The 12,401-nt window shown below is 46.6% G+C and overlaps 1 protein-coding gene across 5 annotated transcripts in view; it reads left to right on the top strand.

The window, feature by feature from the left end:
- Nucleotides 1-12,401, top strand: part of LOC140426929 (protein phosphatase 3 catalytic subunit alpha-like) — a 603,583-nt gene that overhangs the window by 379,556 nt on the left and 211,626 nt on the right. The window lies entirely within an intron of this gene.

Genomic DNA, 12,401 nt, shown 5'->3' with positions numbered 1-12,401 from the left:
TCCAGGTCCTTGAGTTCAGCTGCCGCCAGGAACAACTCGAACATTTGCCGGAATCGCCGCCAGTTTTCGTGGAGGTCGCCGTCGCACTGGAGCGTCTGCGGAACCGGGAGCTCGTACATCATGCCTGGGCACTGCTGGTTGTCTGTGTACACTGAGGTATGCCGGCAGGTATCGATCCACTCCTGTACCATGTGGTGTTGGGTGCTCTGGTGCACAGATGAGCCAACACAGTTGTATGTGGTACAACTCTATTTTATTATAACTCTTATAATACAGTTCGTTCTGGATACTCTGCACGTGCTGTCTCCCTGAGTGTCTTTGGCAATAGCTCTGTCCTGGTTCTCCTCTGCAGCTCTTACTAACCACCAGGGGTCGTGTCTGTGCTTTTATATCTTTCTGTCATTGGTTGTGGTGTTGTGTGTTCTGATTTGTCTGTTGGTGTGTCTATCATGATGTGTGTGTTTGAATATCATGACAGGCATCAACTCTTGGAATGCAGCTAATGATTACATTTGTGGTGGTACTAAATATTTACAACATCGCAGGGGATTTAGTCACTGAGTTATCAGGGAATTTAATTAGTCAGGCTTAATATTGCGCAGCTTCATGGAAGCAACTATATTTCATATACAGATTTGATTTAATTTATTAAGTAATATCCTTTCAATATTGTCAAATATATTAACCAACTGTAAAATAGAAACTACTCAGTTCAAAGTGATGGTAATTGTTTCAGGGAGAGCCTCCTTCATGATCATGGAGGTAGTGTCTCATGAAAAGATGAAACTGTATGCTTGGAATAAAAGGCATGAAAATTTGATGTACTGTGAAGAGAAGTGAGTCTGAAAGAAATTGGGGCGGAATTAAAGAAGAGAAGATTTCCAGGTAAGAAGCAGCTGAGTAGATCTCTAAAGTGTGTCGTAAATAGTCGGCCCAAAATACGATCATAGAAACTGGATAATAGATGAAATAAAGGAAGAAGAAACATACTTTAAAGAAATGTGCTGAGGGAACACTGAGAGAACATTGCTAAGTGGGCCAACATGCCCACGGAAGTGGAGATTTTTTTTAAAAATCACATTTTCAAACTTTCTAAAACAAGTAGAATTTTCTTCAGTGTTTAAAAAAAAAAAAAAACATTTAGTTAAAAATACATGTCCTAATGACAGATGGGGGACTGCAGTGAAACCACGGTCAACAGCACTGTGGCCTTGACCTTGTCTCAATCTGTGCTTGACAGTACCAGGACAGAAGAGTGGTCAAAATCATACAAATAGACTGAACTGGCTGACCACCATTATAACTCTGGAGTTGACTCCTGTGACAGATTAATCCACCAGAAACAGCTGGATGCCTCCTGAACACATTTAGGGGGCTGTACAACATCAATGTTAAACTGGTCTGAGACCACAACAGAAGGAGAATGCAAGTGTGTGCCTGTTTCTTTATCAGCTGTCACAATGCCTTCATTATGTGGCACTCCACCTTCATCCCCTCACTTCCCCTCCTAATCCACAGTGGTCAGAGAATGGATGCTGGAGCATAAGTAATTCACACTTCTTACCTGACTGGTGACAACTCTCCTCCCATCATATCTGAACACCGTTACAATGAAGGATGTGAGACAATCGGGAAAATAAATCTAACCTGGAGCACATCAAAAGGATGATTCTTTAAAATTGCTTCAAATCTCATGCATTTCTGCTTAGACAGCCAAAAAACTGTATTGTTCAATAATATTGAGCTCAAAAAGGTAAACTTCACCATTTTCACTGCTGACACATTTGATGGAGTTTTCATGTGCAAGCTGTGTGCAGGAATTAAATCCCTTAAAAGTGACATTGGATTGAAAACCTGTCACTTTTGAGTTTCAAGTGAGAGAGGCACCCTCATCTAGCTTTGGATAGGAAATTGAAATGTTCAAATAAGACATTGGGTAACGCTTTAATCTTCAGCTCTGGTTTGAGCAGCAGCATCTGTTTACAGAGCAATCAGCAACTCACCAGGGTCAACGAGGTGAGTGCATAGAAGGAAGAGTTTCTTCAGTGAAACTGAAGAGCTCCAGGAACAGCCAGAAGAGAGGCGACTGTTCAGAGCACTTCTTCTCTAAAATAATGCTATCAGTGCTTGACAGGAGATTACCAACTGCTTCAAAGTCACTTCACCTGTTTAGCACTTGCACTTCGTTCCCCTTCAGCTGCCAGTATTTAACAGGGCGTGGGAACAGCTTCTGAACCCCCACTTTCCATCTCAGATGCGGAAAAAGAGGAGAAATAGCATGACCAGCAGTATAAGCTGCTGGTATCTTCAGCCTTCTGGAACAAGACCTTCCTCCTTTTGGAGTATGTGAGTCTACATTGTCAGTGCCTGAAACTGAAGGCTACCCCACTGTGCCCCCCCCCCCCCCCCCCCACCACCACCTCCTGCAAGGGTCTCTACCTTTCCCCAAGGCAGTGTGCTCTCTTCCCCGAAGGGAGGGAAAGCAGAGTGATATGAGTGTTTGAAATGGCTAGTAAAGAGAGGAAGGAAGGACAACATTTGTGGAAGGTGACTGTGAGGCATGGTTAGTAGAGGGCAATAATATGAGTGTGTGTTTTCCTCAGGACTGCTGTGGAGGAGAGACAGGCTTAGGCAGAGTTTGGGACTTGGCATCTGAAAATGCTATTCCACTCACCAGCCATGACTTTCTGAGATCCTGGTCCTCTTGGTGCACTGTCTGCAGGTTGGACGGACTGCATTCCAGCGGTTGACTTTCCTCGGCCCATTCCATCCACATGTGCTTAGTTGGAGAGACTGTGCTCTTCCTTTTGTCCTTGGGATGGCTCAGTTTAATCCAGCAGGACCTCCAAGAAAGAGTGAGAGATCGGAGGAGTAGTCTCCCAAGTGCTGCTGAACCATTTTAACCCATGTCCTGGTCCTTTTAATTAAAAATCCTTCCTTTGACAGATACAGTGCACCATCCCACCCACTCTCCCTGATTGGCCAGGAAACCAAGAAGCAGAATGCTAATACTGTGACTCAAAGTCCCATCTTCACATTGAGGATAGCCTCCATCGTGTTGTGTGGCACTACCACGGTGCTAAATGGGAGACTTCGAACAGATCTAGCAACTCAAGACTGGGCATCCATCAGGTGATGTGGGCCATTAGCAGCAACAGAATTGTATTCATCCACAATTTGCAACCTCGTGGCCTGACGTATCCCCCACTCTACCATTACCACCAAGCCAAGGGATCAACCTTGGTCCAATGAAGAGTGCAGGACAGCACGCCAGGAGCAACATCAGGCATACCGAATAATGAGATGTTGACCTGGTGAAGCTACGCCGCAGGACTACTTGTGTGCCAAACAGCATAAGCAGCAAGTAATAGACAGAGCTAAGTGATTCCACAACAAATGCATCAGATCTAAGCTCTGTAGTCCTTCCACATCCAGCCATGATTTATGTTGGACAATTAAACAACTCACTGGAGGAGGAGGCTCCACAAATATGCCCATCCTCAATGATGGAGGAGCCCAGCACGTATGTGCAAAAGGCAAAGCTGAGGCATTCGCAACAATCTTCAGCCAGAAGTGTCGAGTGGATGATCCATCTTGGTCTCCGCCAGAGGTCCCCTGGATAACAGATATCAGTCTTCAGCCAATACGATTCACTCCTCATGAAACGGCTGAAGACACTGGATACTGCAAATGCAATGGGCCCTGACAATAGTACTGAAGACTTGGGCTCCAGAACTTGCCGCATCCCTAGCCAAAGTTATTCCAGTACAGCTCCAACACTGGCATCTACTCGGCAATGTGGAAAATTGCCCAGGTGCGTCATGTACACAACAAACAGGACAAATCCAACCCAGCCAATTACCGCCCTATCAGTCTACTCTCCATCATCAGCAAAGTGATGGAAGGAATCATCAACAGTGCTATCAAGCGGCACTTGTTCAGCAATAACCTGCTCATGGATGCCCAATTTGGGTTCCGCCAGGGTCACTCAGCTCCTGACCTCATTACAGCCTTGGTTCAAATATGGACAAAAGAGCTGAATGCCAGAGGTGAGATTGACTGCCCTTGACATTAAGGCAGCATTTGAGCGAGTATGGCGTCAAGGAGCTGGAGTCAATGGGAATTAGGGGGAAAACTCTCTGCTGGTTGGAGTCATACTTTGCACAAAGGAAGATGGTTGTTGTGGTTGGAGGTCAATCATCTCAACTCCAGGAGATCACTGCAGGAGTTTCTCAGGGCAGTGTCGTAGGCCAAACTATCTTCAGCTGCTTCATCAGTAACCTCCCTTCCATCATAAGGTCAGAAGTGAGGATGCTCACAGGTGACTGCCAAATGTTCAGCACCATTTGAGACTCCTCAGATAATGAAGCAGTTCATGTTCAAATGCACCAAGACCTGGACATTATCCAGGTTTGGGCTGACGAGCGGCAAGTTACATTTGTGCCACACAAGTGCCAGTCAATGACCATCTCCTACAAGAGAGGATCTAACCACCACCCTTGACATTCAATGGCATTACCATCACTGAATCCTTCACAATCAACATCCTGGGCATTACCATTGATCAGAAACTGAACTGGAATAGCCACATTAATACTGTGGCTACCAGAGCAGGTCATAGGCTAGGAATCCTACAGCGAGTAATTCATTTCCCAACCTTCCAAAGCCTGTCCACCATATACAAGAAACAAGTCAGGAGTTAATGGAATACTCCCCACTTGCCTGGATGAGTGGAGCTCCAGCAGCATTTAAGAAGCTCAACACCATCCAGGGCAAAGCAGTCCTCGTAGTTTCTCCCCCTTCCACAAACATTCAAACCCTCCATCACCAATGAACAGTGGTAGCCGTGTGTACCATCTACAAGATGCACTGCAGTAACTCACCAAGGTTCCTTAGGCAGCACCTCCCAAACCCATCTAGAAGGACAAAAGCAGCAGATACCTGGGAATCGCACCATCTGGAGGTTCCCCTCCAAGTCACCTATCACCCTGACTTGGGAATATATTGCTGCTCCTTCAGTGTTGCTGGGGCAACATCCTGGAACCCCCTCCCTAACAGCACAGTGGATGTACCCACACATCAAGGACTGCAGCGGTCAAGAAGGCAACTCACCACCACCTTCTGAAGGGCAACTAAGGATGGGCAATAATGCTGGCCTAACCAGCGAAGCCCACATCCCGTAAATGAATTTTTAAAAAAAAGTTAATGAGCCTCAGAAAATCCTTCTCCAGCTGTTAATGCTTTGTCAACCCGTGAATGGTCCCGCCATTTGGCCAGGGACTACTTTGGGAATATTCCATCTGCGATTTTTGTGCTGCTGTTTAATCTGTACGAATACTGATATTGTAGCCAAAAGAATTGCTGGAACAGAATTACTGCCTAATTGATTAGTCACTGAAAAGCGCACTATGCACAGATGCCCCCAGTTCACAATTGGGGAAAGTAGTGCTTCAATGGCATATTAAATGGAGGCTGCCCATTAAGAGGAGGTGTGGCAACGTATTGTAAAAATGAGCCCATTTTCTTATTGTAAAAGCAAGCCGAAGTAATCATTTAATAACATTCAGGAAATCAATCCTTAAAGTCAATGTTGAATTGATTGTGTTAACATTTGGACTGTTTAGAAGCTACTTAAATGAACAGGATGCTCTATATTTATGTGGTTAAATGTAGGATTAAATGCTCATGTCTTTATCACAAACAACTGTGTTTAATTTTCTCCCTGTGCTGTTTTAAATATATTTTTATAAGCTCCAGATTGTTATTTGAATGTAATATATTTTAAAGAGGTTGGGAACTGTGGTAATATAGATCAGACAAGTATTTATTCACAGAGAAGAAAATATACCCAATGTGACATAGCTGGAGAACAATCCCCTCCTTACCTTGGCCGTGCATTGTTTTTAATTTTCAAATCCACTGATTGTATTTCTCAACCATTCATAGCCAGTGGGTGGAAAATCTAATTCCGTGCATCTTGTGATATAGTTGTTACAGCACAATCCTCTTACATTATAACAATGCTGAACTGCAGTATAGCATTACTGCCATTGCATCTGGGCTGACTTTTCAAGCTTTTAAATTGAAAAAGGTCTTTGAATAGATTGTAATGGTAGAAGAGAGCTTAACTACCTTTATCAACTATTTTCTATCTTTGAAAATGCCACTGGCAGTCAGAGGTTAGCGAGCCTCATGATTGTGTTTGCGTATGCAGCTGTGGAACTGCGCTTCATTTGAGAGCTCTAAAGCAGCTCAAGCAACTGTGGCTGCCTACCCATACCATTGTTTAATTGCTATGGGGCGAGATTCTCCACTCCCGCTCTGGTTGGGAGAATCGCCTGGGGCGCCAAAATTTCCCAGGACGCCGGTCCGACACCCTCCAGCGATTCTCCCAAGCGGCGGGAACAGCCCTGTCGAGTTCCGCGGGCCGAAGGCCGGAGACACCCAAAATGGTGATTCTCCGGCACCCCCGCTATTCTCAGGCCCGGATGGGCCGAGCGGCCAGGCCAAAACGGCGGGTTCCCCCCGGCGCCGTCCACACCTGGTCGCTGCCATCGGGAACAGCGTGGGAACGCTGGGGGCGACCGGCGGGGGGGGAGGGGGGATCCTGCACCGGAGGGTACCTCAAGTGTGGCATGGCTCGCGATCGGTGCCCACAGATCGTCGGGCTGTCCTCTCTGAAGGAGGACCTCCTTCCTTCTGCGGCCCCGCAAGATCCATCCGCCATCTTCTTGCGGGGCGGACTCAGAGAGGACGGCAACCACGTATGCGCGGGTGACGCCAGATATGCGGCGCCGGCCGCGTCATCTATGCGGCGCCGCCTTTACGCGGCAACAAGGCCTGGCGCGTGTAGATGACGCGGCCCCGATACTAGCCCATTGTCAGGGCCTGAATCGGTCGGGATAGGGGCCGTTTCGCGCCATCGTGAACCTCGACGGCGTTCACGACGGCGTGGGCACTTCGGCACGGGAGTGGAGAATCCCGCCCACTGTGCTTGACTGGTATGGCTTTTATAGTAAATCATGGGTGCTATTCTCCCAAAAGGGAACAAAGTCCCCTAGCGAGCATGTTTAACCGCGTGTTTCCTGGTACTCGCAGTGCTGAGAAACACATGGCTATTCAACGCGACTCGAGTTGAATAAGGGGTCTGATTGGGCAACGTGCAGCCGAGGTCGCACATTAGCCGCGTTTTGTATAGTGGGGAGCTCTGCTCGCTGGAACGTTAGCTACTGCAGTGTTTCTCGGCACTCTGAACGCCAGGAAACATCCAACTAATCGCGCTACGGGACTCTGTCCCCATTCGATTAGATCAGGCCCATTATTATGAACATTTGAAACATGGGTAAGGTAGAAATCACTGTTACAGCTGTTAGGGAGGATTCCTGTCACACTGGCCTATTCCAAGCATTTACATTTATAACAAAACAAAAGCACCTCACATTGGGTTTTCTTCAAACAAAGGGTGGTAAAAATGAGAACATTGTTTAAAGGAGAGGATTAAAAAAAGAAAATAAATCTTTCAGAGAAAAGAAATGGGTTCCAAAATAAAACATTACTCGAACTCCACCTAAATAAATCAGCACGTGCTGAAGGCATCCACTGCAGACTGATGACAGGAATCGGAGAGGAGGCAATGAAGCTCTGGCACAATTATTGAATTCTTATTTAAATTATACTTTGAGACTGGAAGAGTGGTCAACCTAATGCCTTTTTTCAAGAAGAAAAGAATGACAAACCAAAAATTTGCTGTGGGCAAATTCTGAGACTTCATGATTCATGATAAGATTAGTGAGCATTGAGAATTGTGCGGGATAATTAAAGGCAGCCAGCACCAACTTGTTAAAGGAAGTCTACCTTTAATTCTTTATTAAAAGTAATCACGGATATTCAAATCGGCACCATAGTAAGGGTAGATGGTGCTTCCTGTGACCAGTTAATCCTGACTACTGGGTGACAGTAAACTGGCCACATCCAGAAGGAGCCAATAGTTTTGGGTGGGGGATTGCTTGGAGGAGTGAATGAGGCCCTTGTTGGAGGAAATCCCATCAAAGGCTGATTGAGCTAATCCTCGAATTACCAGATACATGCACATCCTGCAATGTGAAGCAACTGTAGTACATAACTACTCAATGAGTGACCAAACATGAGCAACAACAGCAACAATGTGCATTGATATACCACCTTTAACATTGTCAAACATCCCACTAGGCTTCAAAGAACTGGAATTAAGAAAAACTTGAAACAGAGTCACATTATTAGATATTAGGATGGTGATCAACAGCTTGGTCAAACATTTCGGTTTTAAGGTGTATCTTAAAGGAGGAAAGAGAGGTGGAGAGACTTAAGGTGGGATTTCCACAGATTAGGGCCTATTCAGCTGTCCAAAACACAAGACTCTTCAGGCATGTAGGACTGTCACAGGAGCTGCAATGATGTTTGATCGAAACCGAGGAGCCAAACGGATGAAATTGATGCTTTTCTATTATGATAAATCTACACTACTGCATGTGGTGTATCCAGTCAACAAAAAGCTTATTGGGAAAAAAGGATTATGGTATAATAGGAGGTGTGGGCTTGGGTTGGGTGCTCTTTCCAAGGGCCGGTGCAGTCTCGATGGGCCGAATGGCCTCCTTCTGGACTGTAAATTCTATGATTCTATGACAGAAACTAATCTGTTCGTGTAACCTCATACTGCTTGGGCTAGTGATGGTTGATCCCTAGAGATTAGTACTGGCTGCACTTTTATTTTCAGTGTAAAAAGATGATTTAAATCTCGGGTTAAGGAATACAATCTTCAAAATTTCTATTGACGCAAGTGACCAAGTTGTGGGTTACAGGTGGCCACTGTAGAGGCTGGAAGATGAAGGAGCGGGTGCTTCAGTGCTGAGGCACCATCAAAGATGACTAAGTTTGTTTGAAACAACTGGAGGCAGGCCCCAGGGCTGGGGAAGTGGTGGCACCATTGCCTTGTGGGAAACTATTGCCACCCTCTGTGGGCCATGGAGATGAAGAAAGAATATCCATTCCTCAGGGAACCGGCTAGGAGGCCACCATGGCTTAGCTGGCAGTATCCCCACAAGGTGGGCTCTCCTGACAGAGAAATGCAAGTTACGAGGGTGGTATCCTTTAACTGGGGACTTGAATGGCTCCGGGTGGCCACACTGCTGAGGTGCCCACCTCTGTTATTTTCCATGGCAGCGGGAAGACTTTGGACTTCCCTCCTGATACTTTCTTCCTCCGTATCCAGTCCTTCAGTTTCCCAGCTTGTCATCACTGGGATGGAAAAATTGAACCTCAGGTGAAAAACCTGCACACATTCAAGAGGACTGTAGACTACTTCAGGAAAATGTAAACAGGTTAGCAGCACGGTTGCATAGTGGTTAACACTATGTCTTCACAGCTCCAAGGTCCCTGGTTCAATTCCCGGCTTCGATCACTGCCTGTGCTGAGTCTGCACGTTCTCCCCGTGTCTGCGTGGGTTTCCTCCGGGTTCTCCGGTTTCCTCCCACAAGTCCCGAAAGACGTGCTGTTAGGTAATTTGGACGTTCTGAATTCTCCCTCTGTGTACTCAAACAGGCGCGGGAATGTGGTGACTAGGGGATTTTCACAGTAACTTCATTGCAGTGTTAATGTAAGCCTACTTGTGACATAACATTATTATTATTATAAACCTTTTTTTAGCGTATCTTCTCTTTTGTTTTCCTTTGGGGAAGTGTTGGAAGGATTCCTGAGCTGATTATCATCCCATTGAACACATTATGAACTTTCCTTCCATAGCCAACAAATCCCGGTGTTGGATTTAAACTTGGAGTTTCTGATCCAGAGGCACGGATGCGACATTTGGCCACAAGACCAATGAATAAACTGGTAGACAATGCAATTTAATAGAGATAATTGTAATGATATATTTTGGGAAAAAAGCAAAGATGGGAGTAGATAGTAAGAGCATTACCTTTTGTGCATAACTCTTAAGAGTTCATGTACTGTATATTATTCCCTGAACGTACAAATGTAGATAAAATAAGGCAGTAGTATTTGAGTTTTAAATAAAAATAGATGCCCAGATTCTCCTGGAGTCATTCTGATTCAGGTCATTTAAAAATTGCAGGCAGAACCTGGGGCGAAATTCTCCGGAAACGGCGCGATGTCGGCCGACTGGCGCCCAAAACGGCGCAAATCAGACGGGCATCGCGCTGCCCCAAAGGTGCGGAATGCTCCGCATCTTTGGGGGCCGAGCCCCAACCTTGAGGGGCTAGGTCGGCAACGGACGAATTTCCGCCCCGCCAGCTGGCGGAAAAGGCCTTTGGTGCCCCGCCGGTTGGCGCGGAAATGACATCTCCGGGCGGCGCATTCGCGGGAGCGTCAGCGGCCGCTGACAGCATTCCCGCGCATGCTCAGTGGAGGGAGTCTCTTCTGCCTCCGCCATGGTGGAGACCGTGGTGGAGGCGGAAGGGAAAGTGTGCCCCCACGGCACAGGCCCACCCGTGGGGGCACCCCCCGGGGCCAGATCGCCCGGAGCCCGCCCGCGCCGCCTTGTCCCGCCGGTAAGGTAGGTGGTTTAATTTACGCCAGCGGGACAGGCATTTTAGCGGCAGGACTTCGGCCCATCCGGGCCGGAGAATCAGGCGGGGGGGCCCGCCAACCGGCGCGGCGCGATTCCCACCGAATCACCGGTGCCGGAGACTTCGGCAACCGGCGGGGGGTCGGAGAATCTCGCCCCAAAGTCTGAATTCGGGAATCTTTTGAGAGGGTAGTTTAAAAGGTCTTACCCATGTCCCCCATGCCCTTCTATTTTAACTGAGTGCCCCTAGCCACTCCCCATGGCTCTTCATACTGTCTGTGATAACTCATGCCCTCCCAACCACCTCCGTCTGGCTTCTCATAATGTCCACAAGCCATATAATAACAATGGCATGTATGGAATTACTGAGGGGAAAAAAACCAAATCATTTCACAAATTATCTTTCAAGAGAAAAACCGCTGTTCCCACAACCTTATCAATCAGTTAGACCATTAAAAAATCAATAACAGTCTTAAAACACTTCACATCACTTAATTCTGCCCAAATAAACATTGAGACATTGACAAAGGAACAACTTGGTGAATGGCAATCAAGCAAAGTCAATAATTTACTTCAGTTGCCAAAGCTAATGCTTTTATTGGTCACAACCTCGCCTCGTTATGCATGCACGATGCCTTTTAACAGTTTTGCACATGTCCTTGTTATTATATGGCTCGTTGATTATGTACATACAGCCTACAGGGTGAATGGGCATGCAAGAGCCATGAGTTGTCATTGAGTTAGTATGGACAGTATGTTGCTGGAGGGTTTGAGTTGGCATTGAGTTGCGGTGGTGGTAGAGCACCTAAATTCTTCCAACACAGCTGGGACTGAGGGAGGCCTTCTCAACAGGCTGTCCCAGCACTTGCCCACATCAGTGGCCACCAATGCTTGGCCTCTGTGGCCAGTCGCCTCTATTTCAAAGGGAGCAGTAATTTATTCCGCATGATAAAAGGGGTGCTATTGGTTGGAAATGTGTCAACCAGTCAGACTGAATTTGCAAACCAATTGGCACCCCTTTTCTCCTCCAGTAGAAATGTTTGTTCCCTTTGCATCTGTTCTAATTTTTTCTTATTCATTTATGGGGTGAGGATATCACTGGCTAGGCCAGCATTTATTGCCTACCCCAGTTGCCCATTAGGGAGGGAATTCCGAGATTTTGACCCAGTGACAGTTTTGCATGGACTCCCTCCTTTACTCCACATTCAGTCAAATGTCGCCTTGATCATTTTGCCTCTGGAGTTCAACTTTTAGTCTATGGCTGAACCAAGGCCTAAATGAGGTCAGAAGCTGAATGACTCTGACAGAACCCAAACTGAGCATCAGTGAACAGGTTATTGCTGAGTAATTACCACTTGATAGCACTGTTGCTGACCCCTTCCATCACTTTACTAATGATCGAGGGTAGACTGATGGGCCGGTAATTGGCTGGGTTGAATTTGTCCGGTTTCTTGTGTACATAACATTCCTGGGCAATTTTCCACATTGCCGGGTAGATGCCAGTGTTGTAGCTATACTGGAGCAGCTTGGCTAGGGGTGTTCTGGAGCACAAGTCTGCAGGACTGTTGTTGGAACATTGTCAGGGCCCATAGCCTTTGCAGTGTTCAGTTTCTTGATATCACATGGAGTCTGTGATGCTGGGGGCCTCCAGAGGAGGCCAAGATGGATCATCCACTCGGCACTTCTGACTGAAGATTATTGTGAATACTTCAGCCTTATCTTTTGCAATGATGTGCTGGGCTCCTCTACAGTTGAGGATGAGGATATTTGTGGAACCTCCTCCTTCAGTGAGTTGTTTAATTGTTCACCAGCGTTCACAACTGGATGTGACAGGACTGTA

This window comes from Scyliorhinus torazame, chromosome 7 (assembly GCF_047496885.1).
Source record: "Scyliorhinus torazame isolate Kashiwa2021f chromosome 7, sScyTor2.1, whole genome shotgun sequence".
Lineage (NCBI taxonomy): Eukaryota > Metazoa > Chordata > Chondrichthyes > Carcharhiniformes > Scyliorhinidae > Scyliorhinus > Scyliorhinus torazame.
Note: the sequence above shows the minus strand (reverse complement) of the source record. Positions and strands in the feature narration are given on the sequence as shown.